At 33.5% G+C, this 24,434-nt stretch overlaps 1 long non-coding RNA gene across 2 annotated transcripts in view; it reads right to left on the bottom strand.

The window, feature by feature from the left end:
* Positions 1–24,434, bottom strand: part of LOC128988591 (uncharacterized) — a 204,678-nt gene that overhangs the window by 40,408 nt on the left and 139,836 nt on the right. For both annotated transcript variants that reach the window (XR_008490407.1, XR_008490408.1), the window contains exon 2: positions 16,982–17,044. This is a non-coding gene — a long non-coding RNA (uncharacterized LOC128988591). The remainder of the gene's footprint in view (positions 1–16,981; positions 17,045–24,434) is intronic.

The following is a 24,434-nucleotide window of genomic DNA, read 5'->3' as shown; positions in this document are numbered from 1 at the left end:
TGTGGCTTATGTAATAGCAATATTTTTTTACTTAGGTATAACATTCATAACATTATTTTGCGTAAGGTCTTTAAAACCTGATTTGTATGAGTTTGAAAGGAACTCTACATGTATTGAAAACGTATTACTGTACCAGAAAATTCTTGTGGTGTTTGACAAAATAGTAAGTAATACATGTTGATCTTTATTGTCTCTTAACTTACTAATTTTTTTCTTAGAAAAATCAAGTGACTTTTACCCAAAATATTATATAATGACGCATTTCATTGAATAATGACTTTATTTCTTGAATAATTATTGTATGCATAATTGTAACCCAGTTGAAGTTGTGCAGTTCAGTTAACTACTGTGACAGAAGAGTTCACTCGAGTCATTTATTAACCTGACAAACGGGCCCGATATTTCCTTCTCCCAAGCCCCGGTTGTTGATCAAAGATAACGGAAAGTTCCGCCTCTACCTTTAACACTAGGTTTTATTTTACTTAAATCTGTAGTAAAAAAATCTTACGTTGGTGCTATACGAAGCATTTGTTTTGATCTGTTATTTGAGTAGCATAATTGTATTCATGTAATTTCATTTAGTATGTAGTTTAGAGCTATAATCGTACGTAATATGTTTTGCAAAAGTAACGGTTATACTCCTTACATTTTTTTTGGACTTTTTCTTGTATGTAATGGAAACTCCTTCCGTTTTCATGTGACTTAAATCAGCATTTACCTAACTAATATCTATATATTAATAGGCAAGCATGTTTCTTTAAAGCCTTTTTTCTCAGCTCATGTCCATTGCAGGGAAAATCTACACATACTGTTGGAAATATATTTTCCTGTAGATGTGCAGAATCCCTTCATAAAATAAAATAGGCTCAAAAATAAGCACAAGAAATTAATTTAAAATTTTAAAAAAATATTATGGACCTTGTGGGTTGCCATGCTGGTTACGAAATAACAACGCAATATAAATAGAAAATCATAACAAATTAAAGAAATTCCAATGACACGTTTTATTTACAGCGTAGGGTGAAAATAGAGAAGTCTGAACATATCATATTTTTGGTAGAGTTTTTGACCACTGGACGACCTCTAGTACTATTTATTACTTACTTATTACTTACTATTTACTTACTACTTGCTATAATATTTAGAATTTTATTAAATAACCTACCTATGCTCTAAATACCTACCCTGTTGTGTCAAGTAATAATAATAATAATGTAACAATAAAATACCTTTATTTAAAGCGGTCTTCAGCCATAACTGCTTTTCAAGACAACTCAAGTCACAAACAGTTTACAAGTACACAATAATTGCAAACAGTAGGTGAAACTAAACTAGCTTTAAATTGGCCTTAAATGAATTACATGACATGATTTTCATATTTCTTGGGAGGGTATTGTATGCCTGGGGTCCAAAGTATGAGAACCCCTTTTTACCTATATCACGCCGCACTATCGGCATTTCAAGCAAGCCGTCCTGCCTAGTAATGTGTGCAGTGTGTACGGTGTGAAGCTACACCTCAGGGACTAACGTCAAGCAGTTAGAGCAGGTTTGTGTAACGTGTATGGTGGTGCGGAGCCCGGTTGTGTCAAGTAATGTGTGTAGTGTGTATGGTGTGAAGCTACACCTCAGGGACTAACGTCACGCAGATAGTGCAGGTTTGTGTAACGTGTATGGTGGTGCGGAGCCCCGTTGTGTCATATTGCCCTCTGTCGTGTCATTACCTTAACTACCGCCACCGTTTTGATAGCTACTGAGATAAGGAGGACGACCTTTATGGCTCCCATCGGACCAATCACACGAAGGAGTAGCTCCCTCATTTTGGTTGCTAAGTCAAAACACAGAATAAGAATCTTAAAACAAAATTTGTTCAGTACAATACCTAATAATATTTTATAATCATGTACACTATGTGCTTCATGCATAGTATGGTATATTTGGCTGTTTTTATAAGAATTTTAAATCATAATGTTATTCCTGTTTGATTTTTACGTTAAATTACATTTAAAAGTTTTATTCTGGATGTTTCCCTAACAAAACATTGATCAAATCTTTGAAACATTTATGCAAAAGTGCACATTATGTCTTTCTAATGTGTGTTTTTTTTCATATTTAAGTTGTCAAAATAGTACGCTGTTCCTAATAATGATAATCGTTTTAGAGTGGTTAAATATACCAGATTTTTACCAGTTTAACAATATTAAACAAATTTATCATTTTTATAAAAAACAAAAAAAAAAACTAGTATAGCTAGATAGCTGCCCGAGTAGAAATTCCCACCGTACAAAAGAAAGTAACGTATTTTAAAAGTTGTTGTTTGTTTGAACGAACCACATTATACTTTACAGGGTGGTAAAGTAGCGTAAATACGTATTCAGGGGCAGCTCGGGGCCATATTTTATGAATGTGAGCGTTGGCCGCTAGCGGACTGGGAATACAAAGGCCGCTAGATTTACACTGACATCTACATAACATATCCACACAAACCTAGAATCATCGTATAAACCGTGTAGTATTTTAAAATCTCCACCATTATCTTATAAATGCTCTATTTGACTATCAATTTACTCAATTGTCTAACAAATATATTATATTCTATCAAGTAATATCATGTAAATGCGTTGAGTCGACTCCAGGAGTTAAACTTAAATTACCATATTTAATAAGGATAAGACTCTATATCCATAAGACTAAACTGCATTAACTATTTCTCTGATATTACAAAAACTACAACAAAGGTATTTATAAACTACTAAAGGTTATCTAATATTTTAGTCGAAATTTTAAAACTTATATAAGTGTTTTTCTAATTATATATTTGAATAAGGTTCATTACATTTTATTTAATTTCCCCCTTATGAAATTATGATCATCATACAACGTCATCTGTTAATGAAGAGAATATGTTAGCAATTTAGGCTCAAGGGACGGATTTTTTAGGTACTACTTGTGCAAACTAAGTTGAAAACGTGACATTTATTTATTCGAACATGCTTCATGCATCTACCCACACTTGTGTTTAAGTTGCAAATTCTAATGTGTATGTATAATCATCGTGCAAATACAACATTGCCTAATTTACAATGACACTAACTTAATAAAAATGAAATAATAAATACAAAATGGTACTTGAATAAAGTTATGTGAGCATTACAGCATGGAAAAAATAGCGCAAAAAACAACAGACAATAAATAGCATGCAATGCAGGCAAGAAAAACAGGCAAGAAATAACAGGTAAGAAATAATAGGCAATAAATAACAGGCAATAAATCATAGTCAATAAATAAACAGGCAATAAATGCGGGCAATAATACAGGCAGTAAATACAGTCAACGATGGTGATCTTTCAGATGTACGGTATATAGACTTTTTGGCGGCCACAACTGAGGTAACAGGAGATTCCCAATCCTATTTTTACAGTTACATATAAAAGTTGCAATAATATTTAGATTAAAATATGGGAAGTCTTAAAGAATGCATCAAGTCTTACAATCTTTTGCTCATATGAATAACTCAAAACCCGAAATAAATCCACATTCTGGATGACGAAAGATTGTGTTCAGGTTGAGGAGACAAATTCCCCATCCAACGCCAGGTGACGCTCCCACAGAGATTGACCGAAGGCGGGAACTTGCTAACTTATAACGGATTATTCTACGTAAAAGTTAAATTTTACCGCCGAAAAAGTAGTTTTTGTTTTGATTAAATATTCCACTAGTGTAATAAAACTGTAAAAATTAAAAGAGTGGGAAAGAAGATGAAACATAAAACTCCAATCTCTATCATTTAGATTTCGGACACATAAACAAGTTATTTTAAATATTATTGTTAATTTGATAATATTTACACAGATCGTAAAAACAACAACAAAATTATTGTACATGTCTTGATTTTTAAACTTATTAAATAATGAGAAAAAATGTATACAGAAAAATAAAAATCTTTTAAGCCAAAAAGTAATATAAATATTTCATTTCAACCAAATAAATGTATCCAGCTGTTTCCTTAGTTAATAGTATAAAAATTAAAAGTATTCATCTGTTCAAATGTAAACGAATATTTTTCCATAAGGATAACATGGAAACTTTAAAGATGACTGGGGCAGAGCCCTGAGGAGTTTTCCAAAATTGTATTTCTCAAAAACCATCCCAGGGGTGTATAGAACAACTTTCCCAAGTTTCAGGCTAGACCTAGGGGTTTCGGCATTATTACTTAGATAAAATCCATTGGTGATTGGTTGGATTTGATCCCGGGACCCCAGGAACCGAAGTCCCACGCTCTAACCACTGGGCCAGCTCGCTCCCCTGACAAACATACATCGTATTTTATTTGGATTTTAAAATAACATTTATAACCGTACCATTGTGACATTATACACGGTAATGAAACGAGCCACTTGCCCAATAATTTACCATATTGGGAATGAACTATTGCCGCAGGTCTCATAAGTCCTAGATCTGGGACAGATTTTTCAGGTAGTTACAAAACAATTAATTGAACATTCATAAACCAAATCGATATTCTTTAAAAAATAAGCGTAACGTATAGTTGAGGTTTGATTCTATAATCCATGTGTTGTGCCACGGTTTTTGCAGAATATCAAAAGAACCATTTTATTATCATCTACATTCACATCCCGTTGGCCGTTGCGAATAACGGGCAGAGCAACTAGTATGTATAAAGCTGTAAAATGAAAAATGTCTACAATATTCCGGTAAGCCACACTTATTATGACAAATGACCAATAAAATTTTATACAGTATCACGACACGCAATTTATTTTTAGGGACGATACGGACATACATACAGAATCTATAACATACATACTCTACACATAAACAGTACAATGCCTTATAAACTCGTTATAAAATGTAATATCATTATTGAACGCAGTTTGTATGGAGTTTTTGTTGTGTAGAGCAGGTAGCAGACAGCAGCCACCGAACACAGCAGTCGAACATCATGTAATATGGATGGACTCGCACCCACAACCGATGATTGAAACTTTGCTCCATCATGAGTTCATCACACGACACACCGTCGATTGTTCTCCCATATCTACTTCCATCTCCACGATTTTATAAAAATAGTACTTTGTGAAATATGTATTTAAAAACAAGAGCTGTTACTTATACTGGGAAAGAATCTTAGAAGTATATTTAATACAGTGTGAAATTGTATGTTTGAGGTTTTCGGAAGCTACTTGAACATAAAAACTACTCTTTTTTAGAAAGTATTTCAAAATATTTAATGAAATAATGTTTTCTCTAAAAAATCCAGGATAAAATGTGACAAACTTTAGGCCCTGGCATTCTTATATGGATCAACTAATTGAGAGGTTTCCTTAATGCTATTCAGAAAACACCCGAAATTACCGATAGGCTGTTAAATTTGTCGAATTTAGAAGTAAGTATGTATGGGAGGACCCAAGAATATTTTCTACTTTATTCAGAATTTTGACAATGGACCCACCAAACAAATTCTCTCTCAACAGTTGGTATAGAATCCTGTAATTTACTAAACATTTTATTACAACGCAAGGCATTATGTTCCAAGCCAAGTAGCAGAAAAATATTTAACTATTTTTAAAATTAAATCGTTTACGGGTTTCTCAACAACGTACAGTCAATACAGGTTTTCATATTTTCAAAATGTGCATTCATTATTTTAGTTATTAAGCTGTGTAAAACACGTGATGGTCACCACTGAGTCTAAATATGAAAGATTGGATAGAAACTTATATGGATTTAAATATTGTTTACATTACATTACAATATGTTGCTCTGATTTAAAATAATGTCCATAAGGAATCGTAACCGTTCCAGCAGTTTGTTTTTAATTTTTGTATATAATATGTAAAAAAATATAGTTAGCTTATTACACTTATTTAATGTTATTTATCATTTATAAATCTAACTAAATTAGACAAATTTACACAAATGAAAAAAATATCGTAGGCAAATATTGATGAATTCCTGTGTTGATTATATATTGTAAATTTATAGAATAATAACACAAATTTTAATTTTTAAATATTAGATTACTATACCGGGTGTCCGGGCTAAGAGGTATCAAGAATTAACTTTCTCGTCCGTTATAAAGATATTATTTTAATATTGAAATAACTACGCAAACATGTCATAAATACAAACAAGATTGTGTGTACGTTTAATAGTTATATTTCAAACAAAATGCCTAAACAATACAAGTTAGGATAACGCTATCTTTCCAAGTGACCAAGCTAAAATTATTTCTGACCATAACATCTTAGTCACTAATATCAGCCCAATGATTATGTGTACTGAGAAGTCAGCTAGTTACAACACCATTCATTGTTGGCTTAAAATCCATAATATTGACAACAGTCATTATGATCTCTTGATTTTTATTGAGCTGCAACTATGGCCAGAGATGATACAGCTTGGCAACATGGAAATATTGCATGGAAATATTAGTTAAGTATTATTCTTAACTTGTAGATTTTTTGCGTTGTGTTTAACAATATGACCATACAACTTCGTAACACAATCTTGGTTGTATTTATGACATATTAATATAGTTATTTTACAATTAAAACACTTTTTAATATTTAACGTAGTAGTTATTTCTTGATAACTCTAGCCCAGTCACCCGGTATTTTATAGATTGTTCATAATATAATTTACTGTGAGGATAATTTAAAAGAAATTAAAGTGAATGAATATAGTTTTAAAAGGACTACGTGGTATTCAGAGCATACATTTTCCAGTTGATCTTTTGTTTCTCTCTAGCAGTATGGCGTATGGATGTGAAGTACTGATATACGAAGAGATAGCGAGCAGATCATGTATTATGGATGGACTCGAGGCCGCAGACCGAAGATAGAAACTTCACTACATCATATCCTGCATCTTACTATTGCGTTTCTGGCTTCCACTGTCAAAATCTTACTTGATCTGAGTGTTTAAACCTTTCGGAATTTCTCAATACTTGTGGGGATCTTATATATTTATGTATATTTCGTAGCGTACTACAAACGTTTATCATGGATTCAATTGATTGCATTATATAACATTAAGGACAGTTCGGTGCAAAATTCTGTATTAAGACAAGTGTTTTATGAAGTTTTAAACCCTTACGATAGCCGATATATGTATAAAATTAAAATATTTCTCGTATAGGTAAATTTTTTTGATGTTTTCAAAAACTAAATTATAACTGCATTTAGATTTAAGTTGGACAATTTTAACCAGCCTAGTCTTTTAGATATAATGAGTTACAGGATTTTAAATTCCATTACAAATCATTTAGTTTAAGTGTACACAGGACAACACAAGCAGCTCGTAACTAGCTAAACTAGTACTTGCCGCACTTCCTATTAAAACAGATATTGTAGAACAATTTTACTCTGCGACTTTACTTGCCATTCGTCGGATTTTGAGCAAACTTGATATTTAACTATTCTACTATCCAGCTTGTACATAAGCGACAAGTAGAATTTTTTTGATTTCGGAGGTTTGGTTAATACATAGCGGGAGCTGTAAGTCGTATTTCACGTTGTTGGACAAGCTGGCTATTTTGCTCACTTGCTAGGAGCTTTTTAAGTAATCGCTCTGTGCAATCCAGTTGTTTTACAGTACTTGTACAAATTTCATTCAAGTATATTTTACATATTGGTTAACATATTTTACTTATTTTACAGACACAACAATGACCTCATCACATATTTCTGTTTCATTATATGAACTGAGCAGTTTTCCTGACACCTGATATGTGTGGTACAAGTTAAGCTAAGTCGTCGTCTGCAAGCAGGTACGTTCCCGCGGCGCTTTGTTTAACTTCATCAGCTCAACAAGAGCAAAGTTTCATGCTACTTACTTCTTCTTTTGGGATTTTTGTAAGCGTGAAAATTACAATTTGAAAAAGCCGTGTAGACTTTTTGCAAAGTAGGCTACCCACCAATGAATTATTTTAATTTGATTAAAAATTTATCATTGTTTACTCAAACTGTGTTTTTAAAATTACGTTAAGTTTTTTCGATTGTATTTTTTTCGTCTTAAAACGAGATTTCTGTAATCAGTTATCAATAGCCAAACTAGTACAACTGCACCACGCTAACAAAATCACTAACAATTCACTATCAAAATCCTTACAAAGATCGTGAAACTGTAGAGAATGTCTCTTTTAATGTTCAACAGGACCAAATTTTTGGAAAAGGATGAAATAAAATAACAGTATTATATAGTAATGACATTAGACGTTAGAAACTCCCTTCATATAAACGGTTAGTTATAAATAAACAGTAACTTAAAACGGTTATCACAAGTGTGTGCAAGGAACCGTTCTTGCCTAGTAAATTGATTAAATGTTATCGTTTAAAACCCCCGTTAAACTTGGTTAAACAGAATAACTTTAGCACTAAGCAATTACTACCGCGGGTATAGTGCAGCCATTTTAATTACAATAATTCGTTTCACCTGTTATAATATAAGTGAACTGCGAGTGCTTGTACTCTGGTTAGAGTGCAGAACAAATATTGAAGTGGTGATCTCCTGCATGCACTGGGCTAGACACATAATAGTGGACTATGTTTGTCGCGACCAAACCGTGTCCCACAAACATGAAGGACGGATGGATTAAAGCGGCTATTGTTAACAAACATGTTTTGTTCCAGTAGGGAATATGTAATATGCACCTAGTGGGCGTTATATTCATCTAAACTATACTGTGTATTCAAACAAGCAAAAACATTTAAACTAGGAATAGAATTATAGCTATTTATTCATCAACCAAGAGTTGGTGAAGGAAATACACAGCGGTTTTCATAAATTACACACAAAACATTTAGGAAAAGACAAAAACTAAAAACAATAACACATTAATAAAGTATTAGCCATTAAAAAACTTTTTAATCGAAGCTACGTATACGTCTAAATATTGTAGTCAACTGGACTGCATTCGATGTAGTACTGCGTCATTATTGTTACCACGTCTCCTGCGGATTGAAAGCGAGGCTGCATAGCACATTGACTTTATTAATGAATCAACTGCATCTTTCAAACGTAAACTTATAGTAAAATATACTTTTTGCACCTTTAAACAGAGATGTTAAATTAAAAATCTTTCTGGTATGCTCTAAATTCATTACTTATTTCTCATCGCTCTCAGCTCTGTATTATTCGTCCATTGCATGTATCGATTTCTCATCGTATTTACTTGTCTCTATGGTTATTCACTTCAAATATTTATCATTGCTAATAATATTAATTATTGTTCTCATAAAAATATTTATCATGTTTATTGTTATTTTATTGTTTTACATATTATTTATTATTTTCTAGGTTAGTCCTTGTGCTATTTACTGTATACATATCTTCGTTATTTATTCAACCATGAATTTATTTCTTGTTACTCTTAGTTCTTTCATTGTCCAAGTATTTGCATGTACTATATCCTTATTACTTAATACTTTTGATATTCCTCTCATTATATAGGCTATTTAGTCATAATGAGCAATGCACAACTAGTAATAAAACTGTAAAATTGGTGTAAATCCGTTTGCAAATTAAATAAATAAATAAATTATTGTATAAATGGTCTATATATTTGTTTTGTGGTATACTATTGGCTATACCACTCTCTTCTCAGGCATACACCAGTAAAACCTGTTGTTTACCATGATCCTACTAAACTTAAAATAGAAATGCTCACGAATTTCGTAATTTGTGTCAATGTCGTAATTTTGAGTGTAGATTATGACTGTGCGGTATACTTAAATTGGATTTATTCAAACTCTTTGTATGAACGTACAGCCTATTTGAATTAAACAATTTTGGCATGTAACAGCCTTACGTGACGGGGGGGGGGGGGGGGACAAAGGGAAGTCGTTAAGTGATTCAAACATGGCGCCCGCCGCAATTGGATCGCAGACTCGTGTGATGACCACGGAATTGTAGCTGGATATTGTTCAGCAATAAAGGAAACAATACCGCTGGTTATCCGTTTCATATTGTAAGCCCAACTCACTCTCTCGCGTTCTGAATAACCTTCGTTAAATCTTTGTATGAAGGCATCGCCAAAGCATTACTGGATTTGAATACTTGAGTTTGGGCACTATTCCATTGCAAAAATTATAATAATTAAAATAACGGTGTTGTCATATAATGACTTATTAGTAAATTTTCTGATGTTCCAAGTTTATAATAACCGTAGTAACACATATCAACTGAATAAATTGTGTACAAAATAATTTAATAAATAAAATGCAATGATATCAAATTTAAGAAAAAATAATTCTTAGAACTGACAATTCAGCTGAATAATCTCTTATAGGTTGTACCATTGACTGAAGAAGACATCCCATCTATATGAACCAGCTGTAGCCAATTTTTTGTTAAAAAAGAACGTAGTTGTTTGAGCCAGTCACAGAATGCGCTAGTGACTAAAACTCTATTTTCTACCTTATTTTTTGTTGCTGGTAAATTAAATGGGTCATTTCAGTTGCTATAGCTCACAATAAGTCATTCCTTTAGTTTGGATTGGTAAAAAAGATTGTGTATTCATCAGAAATCAGTATTTTAGACCAGCACAATCTGTCGGTGGCTCACATCAACTACGACGATTTTAGTAAAAAAAAACTGGCTACAAATTTAACAGGGGGATGGAATGTCTCGTTGTATTAGTTGTACCTACATGAACAGAGCAATTCAAAAAAAACGTGTTTACATTGTTTATACAGTAGTCTACACTTTTTGCATTACTTTACAAGTAATTTTACGATACTTCTGTCAAAGTAAACAAAAAGTTGAAAAAAATAATAATTAATTTAATTTCATAGAAGACTTCATTTCCTAGGATCGGATTTCAACTGTTTCGTGTACATTTTCCTCTATCCCTCTCATTACTGTGTTCAGTTTAATTAGCATACGTCCATACACCGTACAGCCAATGACAGCAATGCACCACCATACATCAGACCACGCGCGTGCGGCCGATATTTACGGCGAAGTACTCTTGTCTGTAAACTGACCCATAAACACGATTGCAAAATGAATCCACAACCGGGTGTCTGTGGTTGGCAGATGATAGTTTATGCTTTAGCATTCACGTGCTAAACAATTTGTAACCATGTTGTACTCTACAAAGCTTTCATTTTCCCAACAATTTAGGGAAGGATACGTTGAATAACCCACAAATGTCGTTTTTAATTCTCAACATGTATGTTGGATTCTCAACATGAGTGTTGGATTCTCAACATGAGTGTTGGCCTGAAAGGATTAAAATAGCATAAATAGCATATTTCATTACAAGTACCAACAGTAGACTTTTTACTTTGCGTGTTCAGGTTCCATGTGTGAGACAAAACAGAATACATTAACACTAATTTTCACACATAATGTTTATAGCGAACTGTCGTTTTTTTAGCGAATTTCCCTAAAGAAATGAATCTATAACTGTTGGTGGGACGGTAAGACCTAGACCCGGGACCGATTTACTTTCTTCATTTCGATGCCCCAGAGGCCGAAAACACAGTCCGTTCAAATGTATACAACACGAATACTTGAACAGAACCGGTATGGATCATAAACATAAACAAATGACGTTGGGCCGAATCCTATACTGATAGAACTAACACTTACACAGTCCCATTTAAGCAATGTTAAATAATGTTTATTTTTGGGCCAGAAACGTCATTTGTTTATGTCTATGATCCATACCAATTATGTTCAAGTATTCGTGGTATATATTATGCCTGTTCAAGTATTCGTGGTATATATTATGCCTGTTCAAGTATTCGTGGTATATAATATGTATGTTCAAGTATTCGTGGTATATATTATGCCTGTTCAAGTATTCATGGTATATAATATGTGTGTTCAATTTCAAGCTCAAAAATCTTTATTTATATAAAAAGGTGTTTATACAAATTATATTCTGTGTTGGAAAACACGCGCGGTTGAAAAACTTAAAACTATATGTTATATTCTAAATAGTCAAAGATTCTACATAAACAGTCTCGAGTAGGTCCATTTTAATAAGTCACTGTCACTAATACCTAATATATATATATATATATATATGGATTTTTTTCTCCTGTAACACTTATGGTTCGTCACTTCACTAGCTACTCACTCTCGCATACTATCTTATATTCACAAATCGTTTAACTGTATACATTTGTTAAATCATTGTTTTACTTTGTTTGGTTGAGTCGTTTTTTATCAATTCCTTTATTTTCCTTTTATACAATTCAATTTTCAAATCCTGTATATTGTTGAGCACTCCAAAGTTTAAGTTAAAACATTTTACTACTTTATGGTAACACTGTAACCTTCTTGTATCTTTCATAACGGGTGGTATCACAAGCATACCCTTAGTATAGTTTCTCACATTCCTATTCACAACAACTGTTCAAAATAAACTACTAAACTTTTTATAATAACATAAAATTGAATATAAATATATTTTCTCTAGCTGCATTACGTCTAAGTACTGAAACAGTGAAGTAGCTGAGTCGAATTTATTAACACCACAAATAGTTTTTGCATTATTAAAATTTCTTTAAGTATGTGCGTGTAAGTTCGTCAACACGATAGCTTGTATAATTTTGTTCTAATCTTGATTAAATTATACACACACAAACGCTAATGAAGCTATCTTAATTCTCTAAAATCATTTCATCTCGCCCAAACTGAATGGATAGCGGGGTCGCTGGTCTGCTATTATTTGGTACACGTTAAAATTTATTTTAAAACAGTTTACCTTAAAAAGCGTACTACATCTCCATACATATTAAACTGTCGTAGGTAAAGGTTGGTTTCCCCCCAAATTTTCAATCGAACCAGCAGACTGTGGGTACAATAAATACAGCTCTCGCCGGTCGTGGCTGCCATATATAATGTATGTGTGCGAGCGGCCAGCATACAAAGCCCTTTAGATTTATACTGACAGCTCATCTGCATATCTGGAGCTGAGTAAAATGCTACCCATGGCACAGATAAAGCTAAAGAAACCAACAAATTGAATTTGTATGGAATTCTAGCTTTATCTTATATCTTGGCGTTGTGAACTTTACTCATCCATTGGTTCATACCTACAGTAAAATGAACTAACTACCATTGTTATCTTACCAATGGTATACACCTAATGGTATACACCATGTCGTATACACCTAAAATGTCTGAAAATTTTAAGACGTTTTAAAGAAAATGTTCAACTGGAGATAAAGACCTTTTTACTTTTATTATGATTGTTAGAGGTAGGAAGTTTAGTACAGTTATATTTCATAAAGGTATTATCTTATAAATTAATTGTCTGTATAATAATTTGTTTTTACTTTAGTTCTGTATAGTTTTCTGTTATGTCAATTTTCCCAGGGGTTTCTAAATTAAATGATTTACTTGCTAAACTTCTTGTAATCATTTACTATGATGAGCAAAACCGTGAGAATATGTAATTATTTTTATTTAAAACCTCATATTGACAAGCTTTAGTCATGTTATCCTCAATGATTTTTCTCAGTTATACTACCTTATAAAACAAATGTAGGATTAGTATTTCACGTTAGGTATGTTGTATGCTTATCGTTAAGTGTTATTAATATTTATTGAATAACAATAAGGCCTTCAATTAACTGGGTATTTGCATGTTCTGCACAAACTTCCATTACAATTTATGAGCAGAACAGTATTGTTTATTAAACGTGGAGAAACTATATAATATACTGCAATTCGAGAGCAAATAATTTATACGAGCAATGAACAATTGAACAATTGTTTGCTGTTTATTCAGAAGCTCTTGTTTAAGTATTTTCTGAATACACACAACCGAATGAGTGTTAATTCACCAAAGGTTATATACAAACAAATGAAACGAGAATGATATCTAGAATTGTTCAATATTTAAGCTCTTCTATTCCAGAGTACGGCTTAACTCGAAAATGTAGCATATTATAAACACAGCTCGTGCTTCGTTATGTGATGGTGTGATTATAATATAAGGTTTATGGTTTGAAGGTCGTACGTGTATCATAAATGTATAACCAAAATTGTATAACATATTTTTAATAGAAACACAAGTTATTTTAAAAGTGATCAGTTTTCTGAAATGACGATAAAGCCGTATCCGCCTTCTCATTGGATTTCGCCTTCAATTTTAAGATAGGTAACATTCGCAACACATCCAAGTAGCTCGATTGCGGTGTAGTGCCGTCTTATATTTTCAACTGCCATAATAACGAGTTAAATAGCTAAATCCTTTACATTTGTTGATTTTTTGCATATATTTTGCTGGCATTGCGGATTAGTTTGTACATAGAATGAAAAGACATTTCATTGTAAGTTTAAAATACTAATTTTAAAGTATTTTCAAATACTTCAAAATATTCCCGCCCCAGCAAACCTGAAAACTGAATTTCCATTTGTCTGATTAGGTTTTCAATAAAACATTTCTTTAAACTCGTCATATTTATTCCCTGCCTAAAAAAATTAAGTTCAACAAAAGAAAAAGACTGCTACAAAAAAAATAAGTTTGTTTTTATTATGTTATTTATTTTGAAAGCTCTTCAAAACGATTTACAAAGAAAATATAATATCATAGTTTGATGGGGAAAATTTGGAAACCCCATTTTTGTCCCCATTCCCAATATTCTCATAGTTCGATCATTTTGGTTTCCGAATGTGGTCGAATAAACGTAGGTTTAGACGCACACACTTATGCATTTGAACAAATGGTGTTTTGGCCAATGGGGATATCAAAACGGAAAAGTAAACCAGGCCAGGGTCCAGGTCTTACCATGAGACCAAAGTTTATACGGGGAAATCACTAAAGTTAGTTTTAATTGCAATTCGGTGTCTTTTTATAGACCACATAGAGCATTGATTCCATACATTTGATGACATATAAGCCATTGCTGTATTTGAACTCCACAAAGTCACAACCTTCTCCGTCAGTGTATTTTTGAAATCCAAAACTTGCAATCAAAATAGCTCACACAAAATACATATATTTATAATACTTGAATATCTAAATACATAAATTAATTGACATTCTACAAATTACATCGTTTAACACATTACAAAACTTAAATATCGGAGAAAAGGGGTGGTCCATAATAAATAGCTCCCACAAACTAAGGGAACGATAAATAAAATTGGGGAGAGAGCGAGAGTTATCGTGCTCTCAACGCCGACAAAATACTGGTCCATTACCTCAGGCTCAGCTCCAAGACCGCGTAGACAAGCATGTCGTAAGACCTTTTAAATAGTTGTGAAATACATCTAAGTAGGTAATATACAGGCTTTGGACTCACGCATTCAAACCACACCAAATATTTTAAGTTTGTAAACTATGCATACTTTTAATAACAATAATTTGTACTCATGGGAACAACATCTACTTATGCGGTTTTGGTGCATTGGTTTATGTTTTTTCGTATATGTTCTCAATGACCACCAATTAACGTTCGCTATAGAATATTTTCTAAGAGAGAGTATGTCTGCCAAACTAGGGTTTTGTAAAGTGCAATGTTGTTTTATATTTATAAAGGGCACGTTTTGATTTCATCATTACTTTGTGAAATATAATTCCTATCCACACATGTTTAAGAATACACACGCCAAAATGAAGTAACTCATTTTGTGGAAAACTAATTAGAAAAAAATACGCCCGTCTTTGAGCAGAACGATGAGATGATTGATCATATTGGTGGATAACTTTACTAAGAACTAATCATAAATCTAAAACAAAACTCCTTGTAAAGACACGTACGTACAGACAGATACGTTGTAGACAGATACGTATTGATCGGGACTTTAAAGAAAGTCCCGATCAATACGTATGCAAGGTGATAGTATTCCTCAATATCTCAATATCTATGAAGGCATGCAAAGTATCTTTAAGAGAGGCCAATGGGCAGCACTAGAGTCATTTATTTGGTTTGAGACTAGCTTCGCTCTTCACAAAGAATAATTTCCCTAAGGGCGCGACTTTGAAAGGCAGAATTCGACAGTTGGATCTTTCTTTTATTTATACTTCTCAGGAGGGCCTGAACTTCCTCCGGCGTGGCGCTATCCCTACAACTTATGTTGAAGACATTTAAATATATCAAAGTTTTACTTAGGGACACCTAAAACTTCTCTCACTGTCTACTGTAAGTATAGACAAGAGTGACTTATACTTTCCCTCCCTAAGTGCCAAAAACCACCCTATGGGAAACACTAAATATCGTTAACGTTAATAATCAATAGTGATTTCAATCGTCATCCACGACATAACATTAATTATTTATGGTATTAGGTTTTCCAAAAAAAGATATTATACCATCATTTGTTTTATTAAAATGCCTCTGGCATAGACATACGCCGAAAAAATATCACAAAACTGTTTTGGATCAAAATGTCAAATACAAGTGATGCAAAAGAATGAACGGGTACTGTGCAAATGTAATCAAAATGTCCTAGGAGCCTAGATGTTCTAAGTCGTTAACAATTGCAAAATCTACAAAGAAAATTTCTAATCCCACAGTATACTAGATATTTAAATTACAATCACCCTAGTGTTTGAAAAAATGTTTTGAGATGGTAAATAACGCTTCAGCGGCTGTTAACGAAATTAACATTGTCCTTATGGCGAGCAAATCCAAGATGGCCCGTTAGCTTCCATGGACTCCCTTAGAAAACCATTAAAAACCACAAAGGACTTTTCTAACCTCACAGTTTACTAGATATTTCATTTTAATCACTTCAGTGTTTGGGAATTTATTTGAGATGATAAATAAATCTTCAGCAGCTGTTTAAAATTATCCAAGATGACAGGTAGCCTACAAGGACTCCTTAATGATTTGTATTAAAAACAAATAATAGTTTGCTCTTAAAATAAATGAAAGTACTATATGGAAAATCTTAACTTTACCTTCCAAGCGACATCACCTTACAGAGAGAATATTGTTCATGCATATATATTGGAAGGTATAAAGACAACGACAAAGGTGTGGAACCAACTTACCGAGTTAATGGCAGTCATATCCTTGGCCCGAGTAGAGTCGGGTTCTGCTAACCCGCTCTCGCCCTGCAAAAACACATCGTTACTATCTCGTCGTGTAAAACCACCAATCTAACCTTGCAACAGCACAGCATTATTATATGTAGTCATGTCGTTGTCGTGCCAGTCTAACCTTTAAAACAAACCATGAATTTAATATACTTTTATTGGGTAGCAGGGCCGGTTTAACCTTGAACTGCAACAAAACAACATGCATTTTTTTACCTCCTCCTTAAAAAAAAGAAATAGAAACTATAAACGCAACAAAAAAGCTTGAGTAGTACACATACAGGTATATTCTAAGGTATTATTTTCATATTGGAGCACGAATATGTCAATATGATTCAGTTTAAGAATAGAAATATTATCCGCAACACCCAAGTAGATACCCAAGTAAGGAGTTCTTGTTATACAGAGATTTGCCCTGTTAGGTCACCACAGGTACTTGTTGGCTTGGAGCGACTAAAGTAGCAATTAATTGGCTCTTAGACAATGATTGGACAAACAGGATTGTCTCGTGGACACCATCAACCAACTAAACTTGATTACTTGCTCTTGGAACTCTGCTTAAGTATTTCAGGATCGCAGGATCGAAATTATTGGACAAAGCTTAAACGACATATAAATTATTTCAATTAAATTTGAACTCGAATTTAAATTTATTTCGCTAACATTTAGGCAGACATTACATAAAATACACATTGTATTAAGCTTAGACTTACATAATTCAGATACTGAACTAAACTTAGACTGTGCTTAATTTATGAAACAAAATAGGCTACTTATTAATAATTCCGTAATTAGCAATGTAAAAACAAAGGCTGTTTCTTGTGTGGGATTACCATTACAAATTCAAACCACAGTAAAGGTGTCTTCGAGCGGAAGAAGTACTCAAACAGAAAATATACATATCAGACAAAAAATAACTGCATTAGGGACTATTAGGTATCTTAAGGAAAACCTAGTATTATCTACATAATTTCTTTCAACATCACTGAATAACCAAAACAAAGTGAAACTAATTGTTATGATAGTAAAAATTCTGCAAACCTAATCAAAAATAACAGAATCAAGATACAATTCATAACTTAATAACTAAGGAAAAAGCGAGAAATATGTGTTAAAAACGTTAACACGTAAAAACGTGTAGGTTGGAGTGTGTGTACAGGTAGTGTGCGTAATTTGGGTAATAACAAGAACTATTTGAAATAATAAAACGCTTAAAATTATGAGAATATAAAAAAAGCTCACAATCATCCAACTATTACAAGTTTATAAATATACGAGCTGCTTCGTGCTTTCGGAACGGGAAGAGGAAGCGAGAGAATATTGCGGTTCTTTATACCTGGCGTATAAAATTCATTCATTATTAATTGTATGTGAAAAAACTAATAATTTTAATATTTGGCCTTTATAATAAAAAATAAAAAAAAAAACTCAGGTAAGGAGTTTACATTTCCTAGGCAACTTAGTACGTGTAGGCCTTGCGAGTTTAAAAATACTGTCACTATATGTTAGGATATCGGCCTGTGGGGCAGAGGTGTTGGGAAAATCGTTTGTAATAAATTATACCAATCTACACACTGACATTTTTATTTTGGTGTACCATTATGCCTATATTTTTATTTGTTTGATGACCTTAAACAACTACCACAGATTTGACTGTGTCAGTTTAATAATATAACAGATAGCCATTGGCGAGAAGAATTTTAAATCAATTAAAATCAATCTATAACAAAAGTTTTAGTTTCAGTATTTGACATTGCATAAACATTAAAATATACATATATGTCATTGTACTTTTGTAATTAAAATACTTAAGTTTTACATGTAACTTAACATCGTCTGATTACATGTATTAGGCAAATAACGAGCATTTTTAATATGGTTGGACCTTTTCCCCACCGCTTATTATTTTTTTTTATTTCTTTACTTACATTGACCAAATCGGAATGCTCAATCAGATAAATCCATTCCTAACCCATCTGGCCGAGGGCCCGTTCTGTCTGGCAAGGCAGTGTAAAGGAAAAGAGCAGTTATAATGGCCATGTTTTGCCAACTCCAATCGATTTTAACGATAACACTTTTAAATGCCACCCCTTAATGTCCAATTTGCCTTCAAGGCTTAGTTAGCAAATCTGTTTAATTCCATTTCGTCGTTGACCATACATTATATACTACTGGCCTATACAAGATGAAAGAAATAGAGGTGATCTTTCAAATAAATAGAAACGTTAGAGTAAAATATGTCAACTTACTAATTTATTTATTTACTGATGTTAAGAGCAAATATAAAAAAGTTGAGAGGGCGAGAGAGAGTGTGTGTGTGTGTGTATGCTATAAACAAGTCCTCATAACAAGGTCATTGTATTTGGACCCCTCGGACAATAGCCACTGATTAATTAACCATCTAGAATACAGTTAATAGTTACTGAAAAGGTAAGAGATAGAGTGTTTGTGTATGCTATAAACATGTTTTCATAACAAGGTAGTTGTAATTGGATAGCTTGTACAATGGTCACTGATTAACTAACCTTATAGAGTACAGTTAATGTTTACAGACAAGATATAGAGAGTATATGGTGAGAGAGAATGTGTGTATGCTATAAACATGTCCTCATAACAAGGTCGTTGTAATTGGACCACTCGGACAATGGTCACTGATTAATTAACCTTCTAGAATAGAGAAAAGATATAGAGAGTATGAGGGAGAATGTGTGTATGCTATAAACATGTCCTCATAACAAGGTCGATGTAATTGGACCACTCGGACAATGGCCACTGATTGATTAACCATCTAGAATACAGAAAAGATATAGAGAGTATATAGTGAGAGAGAATGTTTGTATGCTATAAACATGTCCTCATAACAAGGTCGTTGTAATTGGACCACTCGGACAATGGTCACTGATTAATTAACCATCTAGAATACAGAAAAGATATAGAGAGTATATGGTGAGAGAGAGTGTGTGTATGCTATAAACATGTCCTCATAACAAGGTCGTTGTAATTGGACCACTCGGACAATGGTCACTGATTGATTAACCATCTATAATAAAGAAAATATATAGAGAGTATGAGAGAGAGTGTGTGTGTATGCTATAAACATGTCCTCATAACAAGGTCATTGTAATTGGACCACTCGGACAATGGTCACTGATTAATTAACCATCTATAATAAAGAAAATATATAGAGAGTGTGAGAGAGAGTGTGTGTGTATGCTATAAACATGTCCTCATAACAAGGTCGTTGTAATTGGACCACTCGGAAAATGGTCACTGATAAAGAAAATATATAGAGAGTATGAGTGAGAGTGAGTGTATGCTATAAACATGTCCTCATAACAAGGTCGTTGTAATTGAACCACTCGGACAATGGTCACTGATTGATTAACCATCTAAAATACAGAAAAGATATAGAGAGTATGAGAGAGAATGTGTGTATGCTATAAACATGTCCTCATAACAAGGTCGTTGTAATTGGACCACTCGGACAATGGTCACCGATTGATTAACCATCTAGAGTACAGAAAAGATATAGAGAGTATGAGAGAGAATGTGTGTATGCTATAAACATGTCCTCATAACAAGGTCGTTGTAATTGGACCACTCGGACAATGGTCACTGATTGATTAACCATCTAGAATACAGAAAAGATATAGAGAGTATGAGAGAGAATGTGTGTATGCTATAAACATGTCCTCATAACAAGGTCGTTGTAATTGGACCACTCGGACAATGGTCACTGATTCCATCTAGAATACAGAAAAGATATGGAGAGTATATGGTGAGAGAGAATGTGTGTATGCTAAAACATGCCCTCATAACAAGGTCGTTTTAATTGGACCACTCGGACAATCGTCACTGATTCCATCTAGAATACAGAAAAGATATGGAGAGTATATGGTGAGAGAGAATGTGTGTATGCTATAAACATGCCCTCATAACAAGGTCGTTGTAATTGGACCACTCGGACAATGATCACTGATTGATTAACCATCTAGAATACAGAAAAGATATACAGAGTATGAGAGAGATTGTGTGTATGCTATAAACATGTCCTCATAACAAGGTCGTTGTAATTGGACCACTCGGACAATGGTCACTGATTCCATCTAGAATACAGAAAAGATATGGAGAGTATATGGTGAGAGAGAATGTGTGTATGCTAAAACATGCCCTCATAACAAGGTCGTTTTAATTGGACCACTCGGACAATCGTCACTGATTCCATCTAGAATACAGAAAAGATATGGAGAGTATATGGTGAGAGAGAGTGTGTGTATGCTATAAACATGTCCTCATAACAAGGTCATTGTAATTGGACCACTCGGACAATGGTCACTGATTAATTAACCATCTATAATAAAGAAAATATATAGAGAGTGTGAGAGAGAGTGTGTGTGTATGCTATAAACATGTCCTCATAACAAGGTCGTTGTAATTGGACCACTCGGAAAATGGTCACTGATAAAGAAAATATATAGAGAGTATGAGAGAGAGTGAGTGTATGCTATAAACATGTCCTCATAACAAGGTCGTTGTAATTGAACCACTCGGACAATGGTCACTGATTGATTAACCATCTAAAATACAGAAAAGATATAGAGAGTATGAGAGAGAATGTGTGTATGCTATAAACATGTCCTCATAACAAGGTCGTTGTAATTGGACCACTCGGACAATGGTCACCGATTGATTAACCATCTAGAGTACAGAAAAGATATAGAGAGTATGAGAGAGAATGTGTGTATGCTATAAACATGTCCTCATAACAAGGTCGTTGTAATTGGACCACTCGGACAATGGTCACTGATTGATTAACCATCTAGAATACAGAAAAGATATAGAGAGTATGAGAGAGAATGTGTGTATGCTATAAACATGTCCTCATAACAAGGTCGTTGTAATTGGACCACTCGGACAATGGTCACTGATTCCATCTAGAATACAGAAAAGATATGGAAAGTATATGGTGAGAGAGAATTTGTGTATGCTAAAACATGCCCTCATAACAAGGTCGTTTTAATTGGACCACTCGGACAATCGTCACTGATTCCATCTAGAATACAGAAAAGATATGGAGAGTATATGGTGAGAGAGAATGTGTGTATGCTATAAACATGCCCTCATAACAAGGTCGTTGTAATTGGACCACTCGGACAATGATCACTGATTGATTAACCATCTAGAATACAGAAAAGATATACAGAGTATGAGAGAGATTGTGTGTATGCTATAAACATGTCCTCATAACAAGGTCGTTGTAATTGGACCACTCGGACAATGGTCACTGATTCCATCTAGAATACAGAAAAGATATGGAGAGTATATGGTGAGAGAGAATGTGTGTATGCTAAAACATGCCCTCATAACAAGGTCGTTTTAATTGGACCACTCGGACAATCGTCACTGATTCCATCTAGAATACAGAAAAGATATGGAGAGTATATGGTGAGAGAGAGTGTGTGTATGCTATAAACATGCCCTCATAACAAGGTCGTTGTAATTGGACTACTCGGACAATGGTCACTGATTCCATCTAGAATACAGAAAAGATATGGAGAGTATATGGTGAGAGAGAATGTGTTTATGCTATAAACATGCCCTCATAACAAGGTCGTTGTAATTGGACCACTCGGACAATGGTCACTGATTGATTAACCATCTAGAATACAGAAAAGATATACAGAGTATGAGAGAGATTGTGTGTTGCTATAAACATGTCCTCATAACAAGGTCGTTGTAATTGGACCACTCGGACAATGGTCACTGATTCCATCTAGAATACAGAAAAGATATGGAGAGTATATGGTGAGAGAGAATGTGTGTATGCTATAAACATGTCCTCATAACAAGGTCGTTGTAATTGGACCACTCGGACAATGGTCACTGATTCCATCTAGAATACAGAAAAGATATAGAGAGTATATGGTGAGAGAGATTGTGTTTATGCTATAAACATGCCCTCATAACAAGGTCGTTGTAATTGGACCACTCGGACAATGGTCACTGATTGATTAACCATCTAGAATACAGAAAAGATATACAGAGTATGAGAGAGGATGTGTGTATGCTATAAACATGTCCTCATAACAAGGTCGTTGTAATTGGACCACTCGGACAATGGTCATTGATTGATTAACCATCTAGAATACAGAAAATATATAGAGAGCATATGGTGAGAGAGAATGTGTGTATGCTATAAACATGTCCTCATAACAAGGTCGTTGTAATTGGACCACTCGGACAATGGTCACTGATTAATTAACCATCGACAGCACGATTGTGGGTTGGTTGGGAGGAGAGGAGGGTTCGATGGAGGTTGAAGCGACTCTCTTCTTTGTTCAGCTCTCATCATGCGTATTGATTGACGTGATTCAGTCATTGTGAAAGACAAATCCATTTGGCTGAATATTGTTTTATTTTTGAGCTTTGCTTTGTTTTTATTTAGCAATACTTTGGATTTGGGATACATGACTTGTATGTAATTTTTAGGCTATGTAAATCTGTTGAATCGCAATTTTATTATAGTTTTAAAAACATACTCTGCATTTAATTACTTCTTCTTACTGAACTTGGCTATCTTCATGTCCATTATTCGTTTAGCAGCTAAACAAATACTAGTAATATTAGAACAAAATAGACTTCAACAATTACAACTTAACTGGCCAGCTTTATCGGAATAAGCCATACGATTTTTTATTCACTCGTTACACGTAAATCGAGACATTTTGTTATCAAATTATCGATTTGGCAGTAACTAATTATAAGCCATTTTCTGATCCATAAATTTAAGATGGATAGCAAGATTCAGTTGAAAGCAATTTAGAGAGATAAAAATGTGTAGATATGTTTAATTTTGTATTTTTACTTATCTTCTACTAGGCCTAATTAATTTAAATTCATAGTCTTAACTGTGTAAACATTAAATCCTTAAATCATAACTTGATCATCCAGTACACCTATATATTCTAGAGCTTTTTAAATAAAATAGTATACGATATGGGAGGCCAAAATGGTAGCCCTTAAAATGTATTTAAGTCTTCACATAAAAAAGAAAAGAATCTATGTAACAGTAATATTGTCTACCATTTTGGATAGAGAAGAGATAGTGAGCTCTGGTTTTCACCATTCCATTCTTAAAATTTTCGTAAGTACTTTAAAATGAGGTGTCACTTGAAGGGCGTTTACATTTAAAAAATTTGAGTTGCCCCAAAAATTCCCATTTTTTGGGGTTAGTGAAAATTTTCAAAAGAATAAAATGAACTTCCTGCCAAGGCTGCATGACCAATCAAAGGATAACTCTGTAATATTTACTTAGGAACAAATTAAAGGGGAGGGAAAATTACTTTTTGACACAAGAAAATTAATGTAAGAGTAGACGTTCATAAGTTTTTGACGGGGTACCATTTTG

Source organism: Macrosteles quadrilineatus, unplaced genomic scaffold, assembly GCF_028750875.1.
Source record: "Macrosteles quadrilineatus isolate MER2022 unplaced genomic scaffold, UCM_ALF_1.0 Scaffold_1__1_contigs__length_201487025, whole genome shotgun sequence".
NCBI lineage: Eukaryota > Metazoa > Arthropoda > Insecta > Hemiptera > Cicadellidae > Macrosteles > Macrosteles quadrilineatus.
The sequence above is the reverse complement of the archived record's forward strand: the minus strand, read 5'-3'. Positions and strand labels throughout refer to the sequence as shown.